This window comes from Silene latifolia, chromosome 8 (assembly GCF_048544455.1).
Source record: "Silene latifolia isolate original U9 population chromosome 8, ASM4854445v1, whole genome shotgun sequence".
NCBI classification, from domain to species: domain Eukaryota; kingdom Viridiplantae; phylum Streptophyta; class Magnoliopsida; order Caryophyllales; family Caryophyllaceae; genus Silene; species Silene latifolia.
In genome coordinates this window covers 59,912,160-59,929,739 of record NC_133533.1, presented here as the reverse complement: position 1 = coordinate 59,929,739, position 17,580 = coordinate 59,912,160, and the positions used below count along the sequence as shown (strand labels likewise).

The 17,580-nt window shown below is 39.5% G+C and overlaps 1 non-coding gene across 1 annotated transcript; it reads left to right on the top strand.

The window, feature by feature from the left end:
• Positions 1-15,271: 15,271 nt before the first annotated feature.
• LOC141597847 (small nucleolar RNA R71) lies at positions 15,272-15,377 on the top strand. The gene has a single exon (XR_012523061.1). It is a non-coding gene; the product is annotated as a small nucleolar RNA R71 (small nucleolar RNA).
• The last annotated feature ends 2,203 nt before the right edge of the window (positions 15,378-17,580 follow it).

The following is a 17,580-nucleotide window of genomic DNA, read 5'->3' as shown; positions in this document are numbered from 1 at the left end:
AAAAAAACCAACCGTTGTTAAAACCTTTTACAACGGACGCTTTAACAACGTCCGCTTTTTTATATAACAACGGTTTTTGACCGTTGTTATAGGTTGTATCTGTAGTAGTGTTTTGGACGCTCGGATTGTTCTCCAGTGCAGCCCGGCTTCTTCTTGTTCTACTCGGGATGCGCATATTTTCGAAAGACTAGCAAAAAGGAGACTCGCATGTTTCTTCGAGAGGAGCATTTCCTCAACTTTTCTTAAGGACTTAATCATCATTTAAGCCCTTAGTAACCCTAATTTGTGCACCTAATCCCCATTATAAATACCCCATTATACTAGTTAGATGATCATGTTCTTCTTATCAATCTTTAGTGTAGTCTATATTATTCTAATGTCTCTTTAATCTTGTAATCAACTTTTAATCAAGTATTAATACTAATCTCATTTCCTTATTTTCTCTATTGTTCACCCTTTATTTTGGGTAATTGAAGATTATTTGGGTTTATTTGGAGGATTGACAACCTTCCAATCAATCATCAAGTACTTCTATTATTCTTTGCTTATTATTTTGGAATCATCATTAGGTATAATTCTCTTAATCCCTTTTTAATTATTGTTAATCATCTTTACTTATTCATCATGTTTTGCTTTGTTGATATGATTGACAACATTGTTAACATGTTAAACTTGATAATGAGTGAGTAGTTCCCTTAACTAGGGTTAATGGGGATTTAGGGAAAACCAACATGGGGGATGATTCATGCTTAATCTAATATGTTCACATAGTTTATTTGCTTGCTTGTTGTGATCTCAACTTATGCACATGTTATGTTTGATGAAATGCGAGCCTATGAATCCTTGCATTTTTTACACATCACTTATCTTTTCATTGAGACTTGTAAGACATAAACAAACTCGAGTCTCATTAGACCATGCATATAGTTGAGTAGGGAGGATTAAGTCGAGTTGTAGGTGTTTTACAATCTAATCGATTCGGCTCCGGGACCCAAACCTTCCTAGGATTGTAAGATATAAACCAACTCGATCCTATCACAACAATAATTGCTTGCTTATAATTTGAGAATATGTTTGTATGATCAATTCCCGTGAATCCCCTATGAACCCATGACACCCTAGTTCTTTTAATCAATTGTTTACATCTCTTTTTAATCATCTTGCTTGTTTACTTTCATTGTTATTTAGTTTAGTGATCTTCTTATCTCAACCCAAATTGTGACACCCTTAGACACCACTACTTGCAATCGAAAATCCTACATCAATACCCTTCCCTTGGGATCCGACCTTTACTTGCCTCTTTACTAATAGTAGAGTTGTTTGTGAAGTTATAAATATTGTTTTGGTCTAAGTGTTTCTAACGACAAGTAACCGAAATCTAAGCTCAAAGCGGACCGACCACTGTTCAACCATATCTTGCACCATCTGTGGTCCTAAAACCTCAGCTTCAATGCTATCATCGCAACACACCGGATTCTTACACTTCCTCCCGTACAACGCCTCAAAAGGTGTCATCTCAATGCTCGTGTGATAGCTAATGTTGTATGAAAACTCTATTAGATTAAGTCTATCCTCCCAACTCCCACCAAACTCCATCGCACAAGTTCGCAACATGTCTTCTTAGGTCTTGATAGTCCTTTCAGTTTGACATCTGTCGTAGGATATAACGACATACTCATCTTTAAGGTAGTCCCCATCAATTCCTACTCTTGCCAAAACTGTGATATAAATCTCGCATCTCTATCTGACATAATATCCTTTGGTACCCCGTGTAACCGTACCACATGCTTCCTGTACCCAAGAGCTAGTTGAATCTTACTCCAGGTATCTTTCATTGGAATAAAATTTGCTGACTTTGTAAGACGATCGATGATTACCCAAATCATATTATTACCCTGCAGAGTTCTCGGTAATCCCACGATGAAATCCATAGAAATCGATTCCCATTTTCATTCCGGTACCTCAAGTGACTCAATCTTACCTTGTGGTCTCCGTTGCTCCCACTTTACCCTCTGGCAAGCCAAACACCTAGACACAAATTTGGCCACCTCTTTCTTCATACCGGCCACCAAAACGTCTTCTTCAAGTCCTTATAAAGCTTATCACCACCCGGATGTACCGAATAAGGAGTGCAATGAGCCTCCGTCATAATCAACTTCTTTAACTCAGCATCAATAGGCACACACCACCTTCAATCGAATCGAACACTCTCACTTGTATGGATAGAAAATCTCGAGACTGTACTGCTCCCTACCCTTGCTTTCCACTCCTGAATCGTTGATCAAGTATAAGTTTCCTTTTGATGTCATCATAAAGTTCAGGCTCGATAGTCAAATCACCAATGGCAACCCTCTTGCAAATCATGTGAATCCCTATCTTAGTCATCTCATCCTTCAATTTCATCTGTGACATGGCAGTGCATAGTGAATGCACACTCTTTCTACTCAAAGCATCTGCAACCACATTAGCCAACCCGTCATGATAGACGATCTCCATGTCATAGTCCCCCATCAACTCCATCCACCTTCTCTAACGCATGTTTAGTTTCGTTTGAGTGTAGATGTACTTCAGGCTCTTATGATCTGAAAGCACTTTAAAGCCTGCCCTGTATAAATAATGCCTCCAAATCTTTAGAGCAAAGACAACTGCACCCAACTCCAAATCATGAGTAGAATAGTTCTCCTTATACGGCTTCAACTGCCTCGAAGAATAGACAATGGCCTTTCCATTTTGCATCAAAACACAACCCAACCCATTTTTTGAAGCATTGGTATAAACCTCGAAGTTCTCACTTCCCTCAAGCAAAGCTAGAACAGGAGCTATAGTCAAACGCTCTTTTAATGTTTGGAATGCCGTCTCACAACTCTCATCCCAACGAAATATGGTCTCTTTCCTCATCAAAGTTGTTATAGGTCTAGGGATCTTAGAGAAATCCTTCAAGAACCTTCTGTAGTAGCCATCTAAACCCAAGAAACTCTGAATCTCAGCAACAATCTTCGGTGCTTCCCAGTTTGACACCATCTCAATCTTACTAGGATCCACCGATACACCATCTTTTGAAATCACATGCCTTAGAAAGGCCACCCTCTCCAACCAGAACTCACACATGGATAACTTAGCATATAACTTATTATCTCGCAAAGTCTGCAGTACCAATCTGAAATGATCCTCGTGATCTTCCTTAGTCTTATAATAGACCAAGATTTCATCGATGAAAACCACCACAAACCTATCCAGAAACGGACTGAAGATTCGGTTCATAAAATCCATGAACACTGCCGGTCAGTAGTCAACCTGAAAGGCATCACCACATACTCATAGTGACCATACTACGACCGAAAAGTTGTTTTAGGAATATCTGACAGGGTTGTCGTATACCTATCAAAAATAACTAACTAAACTAACTATATAGCTAGGGAAGTCAGGTCGATATCCTCAGGGAGGCAAGATATCTCTAAAAGTCCGTCTATTTGGTCACAGATGGGGGGGTTTGTATTTAGTTTTCTAAACTAAAAAGGTTTAAAGGAAGAGAAGTAAAGAGAGAGCAATAAAGCCAGAAAATGAAAATAAACTATCAATAGAGAGGGGACATGTCAGGATTTCGGTTCACTACGGTAGTCCAGTGACTCAACTGTAAACAACTTAGATAAATTACTGCAAGACGGATATGGAAAGGTCCTTCCGGTCCACTTTCTATCCTAAATTACCACTAACTTAACTTCTGTCCTCGTCAGGGTAGTCTGTTGTTCATAGCAGGTCTATTTAGTCCAATCTTCCGATCCAGGATTAAATTTAACCGGATTGAAAGGGTGACTCAGAAGCGTGCACTCAACTAAGTCGGTAAATACAGTTATATTGCTATGGGGACAGAATCTCACAATTAATTCATCTAACCTATTTACTACATCGTCACATTTCTACCGTAGATCCCCTAATCCCAACATGAAACAGATTAGCTACTCATATCGCTAATGTTGTCAATAATAACAATATTGAAATAACTAATATAAAGCATGATGAAATAATAATTAAAATGCATAAACAAGAATTAGGGCAGAAAATTAAAGGAATGAAACAAGTAATTAAAATGAATAAAAGAGAGATTAATATTAAAAAAGGAGAAAGAGATTACAATCGCAAGAATCCGGCGTAAAGAACAAACAAATCCGAGCTAAATAACCCCGAAAGCAAAGTTACAGTGAAAGGGAAAGAAAGCAACGTAATCTTGAAAATGATAGATGAAAACTGAATAATGAATAGAATAGATTAGATCCTAATGACCTAGTTATGCTGCGTTTAAATAGAAAATTAACTAAGTCCAATATCTAAAACACACTCACGGACTAATTAAAGCCCATGACAGCCAAAATCACTCGATCGAGCACTTCTCCAAAATATCTACTCGATCGACCAAAATTGTTACTCGATCGAGTAACTCCTAATTCCAGCTCTTCTTGATCGAGTACAAAACTACTCGATCGACCAACCAATGCAATAGAAACCACTCGATCGAGTGATAAAACTGCTCGATCGAGTATTCTTCCTCCAAAACAGCTCAAACTCGTGACCGACTGCTCCGTAGACCGTCTCTTCACGCATCCCAATGCAAGATCTCACTCTGAACAATCCCGTCTCCTCAAAATGCATTCAAAAGGGACGAAAATGGTACGATTCTACTACTTCCACGTTCATTTCTACAAAATGGACAAAACGAACCAAAGTAGACAATTCGGGGCATAATACGATACAAACAGTACAAAAGTACATGGAAATACGTGCTGAAATAGGCTAAAAAGACTATACAAAATGCACGTATCAAATCTCCCCAAACCGAACCTTTACTCGTTCTCAAGTAAACTAAAATGCAACTAATGGAACGGAAAAGATAACTCAGAGTTAGCTTAACTTGTCTACTTGAACCAATTTAATGCAACAAAAATTAACAGTTATAGTTGTGCAGTCAATACGCAAACGAGTTATAATTTGTTTAGAAATATAGCTGACCTATCGACCTTGCAAGACCAACAAAATCGGACTCTCACGTGGTCACTCTTCTCTCATGAAGCAAAGGGTGAATAATAAATGTGAAAGAGAGAGAGAGAAACAGTCACTCACCTAACTGCGACCTACATAGCATACATGCAACAAAAATGAAAGACGATTCAAGTACTAATGCACACACTCCAACCAATAATGTCCGTCACAGCCGAGGGCTTACAAATGATATGGGAATAGTGAGGTTCAGGTGAGAAAAGGCAAAACAAGTTATGGTAATGTGGAGGTAAAAGCGCCAAGCTAGTTCCTAAACAGGACCATATAAGACCGTCCGAATCTCAACTGACTGAAAAATAAAGTACAAGTGCCCTTCATTTGGCACACAACTCACTAATCATATACACAAGCTCCTCAAAAATATGGAATAAGAACGGAGGAGTTAGACGGTCACAAACTTTCCTTTTTTAATACCGTCTAAATGAATCAAATGATGCAAATCAAATATTTTTCAACTCTTTTTTTTCTTCTTCATTCACGTGAATCATACATTCTTTTTCATTTTTCTTTCTTTTTCCTTTTTTTTCTTTTTCTTTCACGTTTTTTTTTTCTTTTTTTTCCTATTCTTTTTTTTTTTCTTTTTTTTTCTCCTTCCTTTATTTTCACCAACTCCAAACAAAGTGATACGGGCCAAACTGCAGACGGAAAATCATACCACAAAAGACATACTAAACTAGCTTGACTAGGCAGGCTCAGTTTGGGATGTAGCTAATGGGTCAAAAAGGCAGGTTTTGGCTTAAGTGGAGCTAAATGGGTGAAAAATATAAGAAAAGGGGAAAATTTGCAAGCACCTCCCTGCATGTGACACCAACCACAAACCCTAATGTGTGCATTTGACAAGAAATCGAATGTCATCAAAGTGCAAAAATGATGAATATGCTGTGCAAGGAGTACTACTCTCAATTCCTAATGAACTGGTCATGAATGTCACCAGTTATATGGCTCTAAAACTCAGAAATTATGGAGTAGGTTGTCAATTTATCAGGTCAAGTCTAAACAGTCAGCTATATTTGAACAAAAACTCGTAGACTATGCGTATGACAAAGCTAATAACTATCAACAGAAGTGCAAGGCTCAAGTAAAATGACAAGTTATTGTAATAATCCAAATATTTAAAGTTTACGACTTTTAATTTTGATTATATTTAGAATATAATTTTTAGAAAAAAAAAAAATTATAAACCCTTGTGTTTCCCTAATCGATTTTTTTTAATTCCATATAATCACACCTTATATTACTTCCCTTAAGGGGTGTCAATTGCTCTATCAGCCGCCTAACCCATATATTCATGTCTTATGTTTCTTGTTAACATTTTTGTGTTGTTTCCTATTCTCTTCCTTTTACCAGCCGTCAAACAAACATAAACCCCATCATTCATAACCTTCATAATAATTAATCACCATCATGCTCATCCTCTAGCCATATACCATTATGACAATCCAACAAAGTCGAGTTCTCTTCAATTGTATGTGCTCCTCTTAAACTATATGTGCTAAAAACACTCCCCGATAACTAATCAGCCAAACTCCTTTCTATTTCCATTATATAACACACTCTCTTATTCCAATAGTTAACCAAGTCTCATCTCATTACTCCGTCTCATAATATAATACTCCCAAGCAACCAAGTATCGTATTCTCATCCTCGAACCTAAGCCAAGAACAAGAGGTGAGTGAACTGGCGGATAAGACCGCGAAACAATATTTCCATCTCAATATCGATTTTAAACTCAAATAACTCAATAACCATGGTCACTCCGGACCGTAAACATAACTCGGCTCAAAGGCCCCATAACTCATAACTCAATACCAGTAACCAATTTCCATCTCAATTTTAATATCGATATTGTCAAATATTCCATTAAAGGAACTGCTGAACACTTAGAGTATACCTCTAAGCTACTCACCCACGAGTCAAAGACAAAGGATAAAACAATAAGAGAATAAGAATAGCTTACTAAACCGAGATCCAATACAATTCTAATAGTCAAAATCCACTTTGCATTCATACTGCCCAAAAGTGTCATTAACATGAATTGATAAACTAGTTGTTGAACATAAATTGATGTACCACTTATCCCAGCGCATGCAACCATTCATCCGTATAATACTTTGTTAACAAATTACTTATCTTCATGAAACCTTCACAGCCTTAACTACTTTCCAAATCGGATGGCCCATATTCCGTATATTCACAATTAACCACTTCGATAATCATCTTAACCCATCTCACATAGACTAAACTTGATAAAAAGATACATATTTATACTATTCATATTATACACAATAACAACATAGAATAATAATTTTCAGCATATAAACCCTTACGAAACAATTAGCAATTTTAACATACAACCCCGAACAATAATTATAATAATAGGATCGGTAGAATCGTGTTACCTTTATTAGAAACTAGCCGGAATTACTCCAGACCATGCTTATGAAATTCATCATGGGTGGCTAACCATGGAATACGAATCGGAAGATCAAGTATACATGATCATGATGGTTGGATAATTATTATGAAGGTTATGAATGATGGGGTTTATGTTTGTTTGACGGCTGGTAAAAGGAAGATAATAGGAAACAACACAAAAATGTTAACAAGAAACATAAGACATGAATATATGGGTTAGGCGGCTGATAGAGCAATTGACACCCCTTAAGGGAAGTAATATAAGGTGTGATTATATGGAATTAAAAAAAATCGATTAGGGAAACACAAGGGTTTATAATTTTTTTTTTCTAAAAATTATATTCTAAATATAATCAAAATTAAAAGTCGTAAACTTTAAATATTTGGATTATTACAATCAACCCCTCTTAAAAGGAACTTCGTCCCCGAAGTTCAAATTTAGAAAATTAAAACAAAGTTAAAATTTTAGTGGTATTACACTCCAAAAATTATATTCTAAAAATAATCAAAATTAAAAGTCGTTTGAGGTGAACTATTCGTACAGTAGGATAACACAAGTTATTGGCACAATATTAGTTATCTTAAGAGTGAATTAGCTTCATTTGAAATTGACTTTGTTTCATTATAAAAAAAAGAGCTTCATTATCAGTATTGGTGTCAAATTAAAATATAATTATGATATTTGATTATTGTGTTCAAATTATCGTTTTATTTGACCTTAATTAGTGGTAGTAAGTTTTCTTTAGTTATATTTTGCTTGTATAAAAATGATGATGTAAGTTTATAGCATTGATTAGTGGTTAATAGAAGGATAACTATAAAACTGAGACGAAGAGTTTATAGAAGAATCTCTGTGAACCACTGGAACATGTTTTGTCACTTTGAAGGTAAGGGACTAAACTATTGTTTTGAAAATATTGATTGTAAGTGATAATTGTCCTCTATTTATTTTATAGTATCATCTAAGCAAAGTGAGTAAGTTTCCGAGTTATATTATTTTTGGAAGTAATTATACTATATTCTTAATAATATGACAACTCAGTTTTGTTTCAGAATTTTACAATTTATTTAGCGTATTCGCTAAAATTGAAAGCTATAAGATTAGAGGATTAGAGTTTGGCTCACAACCCGCAGTGGCGAGCCGGCATACAAAAATGCCCAGAATTATAGTTTGGCTCACAACCCGCAGTGGCGAGCCCGGCATGAAATAATGCTTTAGTAGTTGTATATATGGAGTGGATTGATCCCCACTTCCGCCATTAGATGCTCGTATCCAGGCGCAGACCTGGTGTAGAGGTGTGCACATTAAGTCTATGGCCAGTCGTTTCTTGTTAACCTCTTAGTCTCAAGGAAGTAAAGTTCTTACTATATAATTGTTGCGTGCCTACTTTGTTTATTTATGTCCTAAGGTGAATTATCGTAACTCTATTATTATTTATAAATAAGTAGAGATAGCTAATGTAATTTTCCTATAGCTAGAGATATGTTATTATGATAAGGAGGCCATGAATGAGGAGATTTAAGGAGTATTAACTAAGTGAACGTGAGTGCAGGAGAACACGCAATGAATTAAGTTGGTGTCCATATGTTGTTAGAAGGTTGATTATTTATATTTGACAGAAAAAAGATTTTAAGAATATTAAGTTTCACATTGGTTTTGAAGTTGTGATATTATGGGATTGGCAGGGTACTTTGTACCTTTGACAGTATGGATTGAGATTGGTTACTTGTATTGGGGGTAGTTCCTTCCTATCTTCTGATTTTATTTCAGGTTACTTTCGCTGCAGTTCAAAAGGATTTTATTTCAAGAGAAGATTTTTATTAAAGAATTTATAAAGTTTTGGTTCCATTTTGTATTCTTTCATTTTTAAAAGAAATTGTAATAAGAGACTTTGTATATTAATTATAATATCCTTGTATTTCGGCCATTTTTGTATGTAAAAGTTAGTTTTATTTAGCCGAAAATCAGGGGTGTTACAGTTATAGTGCAATTTCATCACGGAAATCAACCGTTCCGACTCAACCTATATGCAAAATAAACGTGAAAATTTTTGATTTTTTTTGAAATTTTTCTAATTAATTTTTTTTTTTGGTTTTTTGAATTTTGAATGAAATAAATACAAATGCAAACTGAAAATATAAACATGAATGCAAAACAAATGCAAATGCAGACTCAAAAGGATGCAATACCTTCCCCAAACCAAAACGGACAACGCCCTCGTTGTCCTCCAGCATACACCAGCAGATATATATAGGGGAACGGGAATATACAACAATAAAGAAAGAAAAACAATAAAATAAAAAGGAGACAAAATAAATAAAAGAGCGAGAATAACATACAAAACACGAACTTCTTCAAACCAGCCAGAAAAATGGGGAAGTGAGTAGACCAGCAGCTACTCGTCAGCCTCCATCACGTCCTCCACCGTCACGGTGTAGTCCGGGTCCACCTCCCACTCTCTCCTCCTCCTCTGCTCAGCTCGAGCTCTTTCCGCTGCCGCTGTCGGGTCCTTGTCCTCCTCCTCCTCCTCAGTAGTAGGCTCCGGGTACCCCTCAGCTGGGTACCGGTAAAAGGAAGGGTGTGGCCAACCCTCTGGGATCGGACGGTGTCGCCTCATGTGATACTCGTATAAATGGAACAAAGTCAAAGCTATGTCCCGCTCCATACGAGTCTGTCTCTCTGCAATCTCAATTAACAAACCGTCACGGCGCCTTTGGTCCATGACCGAGGACGCCTCAAAGGGTGGAGGAGGTACAAAATTAGCCGGAAAGACCGGTTGTGTCTGTGTCTTGTCAGCGGGCGCGGGAGTAGGAGTAGGAGTAGGGATCGGGGTAGATGTAACCGTGGAAGTCTGGCCACCCGTGGAAGGTGCGGATCCCTCTCTGGTCTCAAGTCTACTCCGCTTCTTAGCGGCGGGTAAGGTAGTAGGTGGGCGGACCTGGAGGTGGTACTCGGGTAGAGGTGGTGGTCGGGCGCCCCGTGAAACAGTTGGCAAAGGGGCGAGACGAGGAAGGGTGTCACAAGGAAGGTCTACGGACAAGGAACCATCTATGTTCCATGTCCGGTAGTCTGTGGTCAACCAAGTCTGAGAATGCATGGCAGCTAGGCTCAGATACCTATCACCGTCAATGTAAGGTAAGTCACGAGACAAGATGATGAGGAGAGAATGGGCAAGAAAGGTGGCTATGCCACCGCTGACGATAGTGCCCATGGGCTTCTCTCCCTGAGCCTGGAAGTATCTGGCGGTCAAATAGGCGATGTTGAGGGTAAAGGGACCCTCGCCGTCGATGTTCAGGTAACCGCCTAAGATGGAAAGCTCGTTGTTGTTGATGTTGTTTGGCTCCTTTCGGCCAAAGATAGTACTTCCCATCAGTCTGATGAAGTAACGGGCGGGGGGTAGGTGGACCTGAGCGAGCTTTCGTTCGTGAAAAGGGGTCTGTACCAAAGCCCGCCAGAGCAGACTAATAACCTTCCTAGGGACAACAGTGGCGCCCGTAAAGGAAAGGCCGAGTTGGGTACCAAACTCCTCAAGTGTCATAGAAAAGGTCCGGTTACACAACCGGAAGGACACAGAAAAATTGGTAGGGACAACGTCGTGTACCCCTGAGGAGAAGGTAAAGGAGCCGAAGAACTCAAGGCTCAGCTCCCGAAAAGTGTGGCCACTCATAGTGATGAGTCCGGCCATCCCCGTGCCCCGTAAAAGCTCACAGACTAGCTCGTAGAAGCCGAGCCTCTCAAGAGACGTACGGCAAAGAAAGCGCGTAGGAAGAAAGTCACAGTCAACTAAGTTATAGAATCGCACACGATGAATACCATTGACGAAAATTACCTGGGGGAACTGAGGGTGTGAGTCAAGAGTGTCGTCCACTCGAACAGTGACCATGCCAGTAGGAGCACTAGGAGAAGGTGTAACACGACCATGACCTCGACCTCGGGCCCGGCCTCTAGAACCTGAGGTAGAAGACCGTCCAGTGACGGTACGAGGAACTAGTGCCGCCCTAAAAGCAGCTGCAGCTGCAGGTGAGTCCGCCACAGGTGTGCTCACTGTGGATGAAGTAGAGGCTGTGGCTGGCACTGAGGAAGAAATGCTAGCAGTAGTGCTAGCAGTAGTAGTGGCTGTAACAGGGCTAGCAGCAGTGCTAGCAGCAGTAAACACAGTACCAGCAGCAGAAACTAAGAACACAGGAGTTGCGGTACTACCAGAAGTGGAGGCGGTGATGACAGCAGGGACCACCGTCTTAGACAAGGACAAACTAGAAGTCGAGCTCGTAGAGGTCATAGAGCTGGAATCCATCTTAATCAAAAAGGGCAGGGGAAAAGCGATAAGAAATCAGCGTGAAAACAGCATGAAGCTTCCCCTAAACAGTCGAAAAATTCGACTACAGCCCAAAAATTCCCAAATTACCTCAAAAAATTTGAATGATAGCGGGTACACAGCGATAGGGGAAGGGTAGCAGATGACAGAAGCAGCAATTTAAGCAACAATTGAGGCCAATGAGGCCTAACCAGCAGTAAAGATCCAACAACAGTCGAAAATTTCAACTGAAATTACCCTTAATCGCAAATTTCACCAAAAATTCGAATGAAACATGTGAATCATCAATGAGGCATGGGATTAAGCATCAATTAAGACAAATTAAGCTTTGAATCAAGATTATAGTCGAAAATTTCGATCCAAAAAGGAAAATCGAAACCCTAATTCCTAATTCGCTTCATACAAGGCAAAATTAGTAAAATTAAAATGCAAAGAAGTGTAGGAATTACTTACTTGAAGATAAAGAACCTACAAAGAGCAATTAATCGACAATCAACAAGCAACAATGGCGATTTTTGATCGAAAAATCGCGAAACCCTAAAATCCTCAATTGACCGTGTAAAGCAACAATAATCAAGGGGAAAATAGAGGGCAATGGACGATTAATTAGCAAGGAATAAAATGTAGGTGGCGGATTTGGTAAATGGGCAAGAAAAATGGAGGATTTTAGGGTGTTTTGATCGCAATTAGGGAGAATGTCGAAAAAAATGAAGAAGAAATGAATTAAGAAGAAAAATAAGGAAGTTAAAGAAACTCCGTGCGTGTAATTTCCAATTTCACTCGATCGAGTGGTTTAGAACTGCTTGATCGAGAACTTCTTGTATTCATCTACTCGATCGAGTAAAAAGTTACTCGATCGAGAACTCCCCTTTTCAGCTTTTGTCGATCGAGTAATATGGGATCATTCGATCGAACAGAATCCACTCGATCGAGTACAAAAAGTACTCATTCGAGCTCTTTTCCTCGTGTAAGCTCTTGAATTTGCGTATAATTCCCTAAACCTGCATAAAAACACTCGCAAAAATATCCCAAAATACCAAATACGAGAAGTAACAGTCTATAGTCTTCTAATATATGCTAAAAATGTCTAAATTCTAATTGTCCTAATTAAAAGCAATAAACAAGTCTAAAAGAAATTAAAATTTGTTTTTACAAATTGGTACACGGGGCATTTCCCCGCTCACTTCTCAAAGCGATTCAATAGCCCCTCGGAGGGCTCCTGACTGGAGGACGTCACCTCAGCAACATTAATCGTCCTCTTCAATTTCCATGAGCTTGAATTTGAATCGTTAGGAGGAGAATAGTTGACGTCCACATACGCGCGAACTTTTCTCGTCCTTACTCCTTTCTCACCAGCTTTAACATCATCTCTCCCACTTTAACTGACATTAATTGCACAATACTTATTGACAGCTCCTGCATTATCTTCATCTGTACCTGCAGCAAGGAAAACAGACGAACTTTCCTCCTTTTTGCTCTCAAACTGAGACGGAGGGGTCACGATAGCAGCACAATGTTCCAAATCTTCATTTGGAGTGTCAATAGGAGGGTCAATAGAAGAGAGGGCATTTCAAGGCTGAGCTTGCATGGGAGCCCTTCAGAACTTAGACTGATGGAATATCAATTCCTCGTCCCCAACCTGAAAAGTCAATGTCTTGCCCCCGACGTCTTACTACACGGGCAGTAAATAAAAATGGTCTCCCTAAAATAATAGGGGTATGTGTATCTTCGGGGATGTCAAGTACAACGAAGTCAACGGGAATAAAGAATCTCCCGATCTTAACAGGTATGTCTTCTATGACACCTAGTGGCCGTGATATACTACGGTCGACCATCTGAACAGTCATATTTGTGCAATTAAACTTGGTCAAACCAAGTCTCTTAGCAAGAGACAGCGATAAGACACTCACGCTGGCGCCAAGATCGCATAATGCGTTATCAATTAAGTGGGTACCAATATGACACGGAATCAAAAAACTACCCGGGTCTGACTGTTTGGGAGGTAACTTATTCCGAACTAGGGCCGTCCCTACCTTGGTCAAAGCTACCGTCTCATGATCATTAATGTGCCTCTTACGTTATAAAATTTCTTTCATAAATTTAAGGTAAGAGGGTACCTGTGTCAGCAATTCGGCGATGGCACAGTGACTTGCAAGCTTTTCAGGAGTTCGGAAAATTTGCTGAATTGTTGATTAGCCTTAGTACTCTGCAAACGCCTCGGGAAGGGCACCGTAATGGGTATTTCGAGTCCCTTATTCCTCTCTTCCAATGTGTCAGCCGGATCAAGCTCTAAATCCTTCGGACGAGACTTCTTTCCTCTGGAACGAGGTCTTTCAGGCGATATTTCACTCGATCGAGCACTAGAAGGCTCTCGATCGAGTTGTCCTTTATCAGCATTACTCGATCGACCAAGAATACCATTCGATCGAGCAGATTCTTCAGCAAATTCACTCGATCGAGCAGTTTCATTTACTCGATCGAGCTCTTCTTTTTCCTGTTCACTCGAGCGAGTAGAAATTCCACTCGACCGAGTCCTTTTTTCAGCATTTTTACTCGATCGGCCCCCAGAAATTAGTCGATCGAGTACTTTTTTTGTCGTCAGCTCCTTTTCTTCGATAGAACACTATTCATCAGCAGTAATTACCTTCCCCGGGTCTGATTTCGGTCCTTCATATGAATAACCGCTCCTCAAATTAATTAAATTCACCGTCTCATGTGGATTTTTATCGGCTTGTGACGGCAAATGTCCCGGTTTCCTTGTGGACTGGTTCGCGGCCAACTGGGCAACTTGAGTTTCAAGTGCCTTGATAGATGCATCTTTTTATTGATCACTTAGCTGCCACTACTTTGTCAAAGACTGCAACATCGTCTTCAACTCACCTATCTCACTTACCCCACCAGAAGATGATGCACCTTGATTAGGTGTAGGAAAGGAAGGAGGCTTCTGAAAACCTTGTTGAGCCTTTTGAGGAGGGACATATAGCTGCTGCTGTTGCGGAGGAGGGGTAGGATTGAGCACATTTTGACTTGTCCACCTCAAATTGGGATGGACTGCCCCTTGGTTATTATAATAGGAACCCCCTCCTTGCCTATATTGTTGAAAGGCAAGGACTGTTCTTCTTCTCGTAAAGACACCAACAAGCAGCAGGACTATCGTTGCTCCCACACCTCTTACATGTGACAGTCTCCCCTCTAGTGAGCAAATGGACCGTCTGAGTCTCCCAGAAGAATGCAACTCCAACTTATCAAACCTAGCATTCATGGCTTCCAGCTGAGCCACAACTTGCTTATCGACTGCATGAACTGTTGTAATACCATCCCTCGGATTTCCATACTCAACACATTGGGTCGCCATTTCTTCAATAAGAGCCCATCCCTTATCATTGTCAGTGTTCTTTTGGAATCTTCCGTTGGATGATGCATCAAGTATGGCTCTGTGATCATCGTATAGCCCATTGTAGAACTGATTGGACAGAAACCACGGATCAAAACCATGGTGAGGAAGAGACCTCACCAACCTCTTGAAACGGCACCATGCTTCATAGAAAGTTTCATCAGGTGCCTGCTTGAAACTATTGATTTTTTCCCTCAGCTGATTAGTGCGCTGCGGAGGGAAATACCTCTTATAAAAAGCAAGAGCAAGGGTCTCCCAGTCTGTGACCCCTGCGGCCGTGCGGTCCAAATCAGTCAGCCACTCCCTAGCTGAGTCAGTCAAAGAAAAAAGAAACAGCACCTCCTTAATCTTGTCTTGAGTTACCCCTTTTGTGGCGGGGATAGTAGAACAATAGTCCGTAAAGACCTCCATATGCTTCCTCGGGTCTTCACCTGCCACACCTCTAAAAAGATTTCTCTCCACCAGATTGATATATGACGGACGGATGTCAAATGTATTCCCATCCTCAGTCTGGAGACTGAAACCTTTAGGAATAGATGATGCTTTAGGCTCCGAATGACTAGCAATGTTCGACATCTTTACTGGTTTGTTTACAGAACTGAAAATATCTTCTTCAAAAGACGGGTTTTCTGTAAATAGGAAATGCTGAAGCTCTGGTTCGAAAGTACTCAAGGCTTCCTTTCGTGATTCTCTTTGCAGACGAAGTCTATGCCTGAACAGTCTCTCTGGCTCAGAATCAACTGAAACTAACTCCAACCCGTTTGACATGGGCATACACAACACTGAAAGAAAATAAATAAGAACTGCCTCAAGGAATAAAAAAAATTCCCTGAGACGGATAAAATAAACGAAACAATGACAGATAGGGCAATGACCTCCCCGGCAACGGCGCCAAAATTCGACAGGGCTGTCGTATACCTATCAAAAATAACTAACTAAACTAACTATATAGCTAGGGAAGTCAGGTCGATCTCCTCAGGGAGGCAAGATATCTGTAAATGTCCGTCTATTTGGTCACAAATGGGGGGGGGGGTGTATTTGGTTTTCTAAACTAAAAAGGTTTAAAGGAAGAGAAGCAAAGAGAGAGCAATAAAGACAGAAAATGAAAATAAACTATCAAATAGAGAGGGGACATGTCAGGATTTCGGTTCACTACGGTAGTCCAGTGACTCAACTGTAAACAACTTAGATAAATTACTGCGAGACGGATATGGAAAGGACCTTTCGGTCCACTTTCTATCCTAAATTACCACTAACTTAACTTCCGTCCTCGTCAGGGTAGTCTACTGTTCATAGCAGGTCTATTTAGTCCAATCTTCCGATCCAGGATTAAATTTAACCGGATTGAAAGGGTGACTCAGAAGCGTGCACTCAACTAAGTCGGTAAATACAGTTATATTGCTATGGGGACAGAATCTCACAATTAATTCATCTAACATATTTACTACATCGTCACATTTCTACCGTAGATCCCCTAATCCCAACATGAAACAGATTAGCTACTCATATCGCTAATGTTGTCAATAATAACAATATTGAAATAACTAATATAAAGCATGATGAAATAATAATTAAAATGCATAAACAAGAATTAGGGCAGAAAATTAAAGGAATGAAACAAGTAATTAAAATGAATAAAAGAGAGATTAATATTAAAAAGGGAGAAAGAGATTACAATCGCAAGAATCCGGCGTAAAGAACAAACAAATCCGAGCTAAATAACCCCGAAAGCAAAGTTACAGTGAAAGGGAAAGAAAGCAACGTAATGTTGAAAATGATAGATGAAAATTGAATAATGAATAGAATAGATTATATCCTAATGACCTAGTTATGCTGCGTTTAAATAGAAAATTAACTAAGTCCAATATCTAAAACACACTCACGGACTAATTAAAGCCCATGACAGCCAAAACCACTCGATCGAGTAGTCTGAAACAACTCGATCGAGCACTTCTCCAAAATATCTACTCGATCGACCAAAATTGTTACTCGATTGAGTAACTCCTTATTCCAGCTCTTCTTGATCGAGTACAAAACTACTCGATCGACCAACCAATGCCATAGAAACCACTCGATCGAGTGATAAAATAGCTCGATCGAGTATTCTTCCTCCAAAACAGCTCAAACTCGTGACTGACTGCTCCGTAGACCGTCTTCACGCATCCCAATGCAAGATCTCACTCTGAACAATCTCGCCTCCTCAAAATGCATGCAAAAAGGGACAAAAATGGTACGATTCTACTACTTCCACGTTCATTTCTACAAAATGGACAAAACGAACCAAAGTAGCCAATTCGGGGCATAATACGATATAAACATTACAAAAGTACATGGAAATACGTGCTGAAATAGGCTAAAAAGACTATACAAAATGCACGTATCAATATCCTCATCCGCAATCCT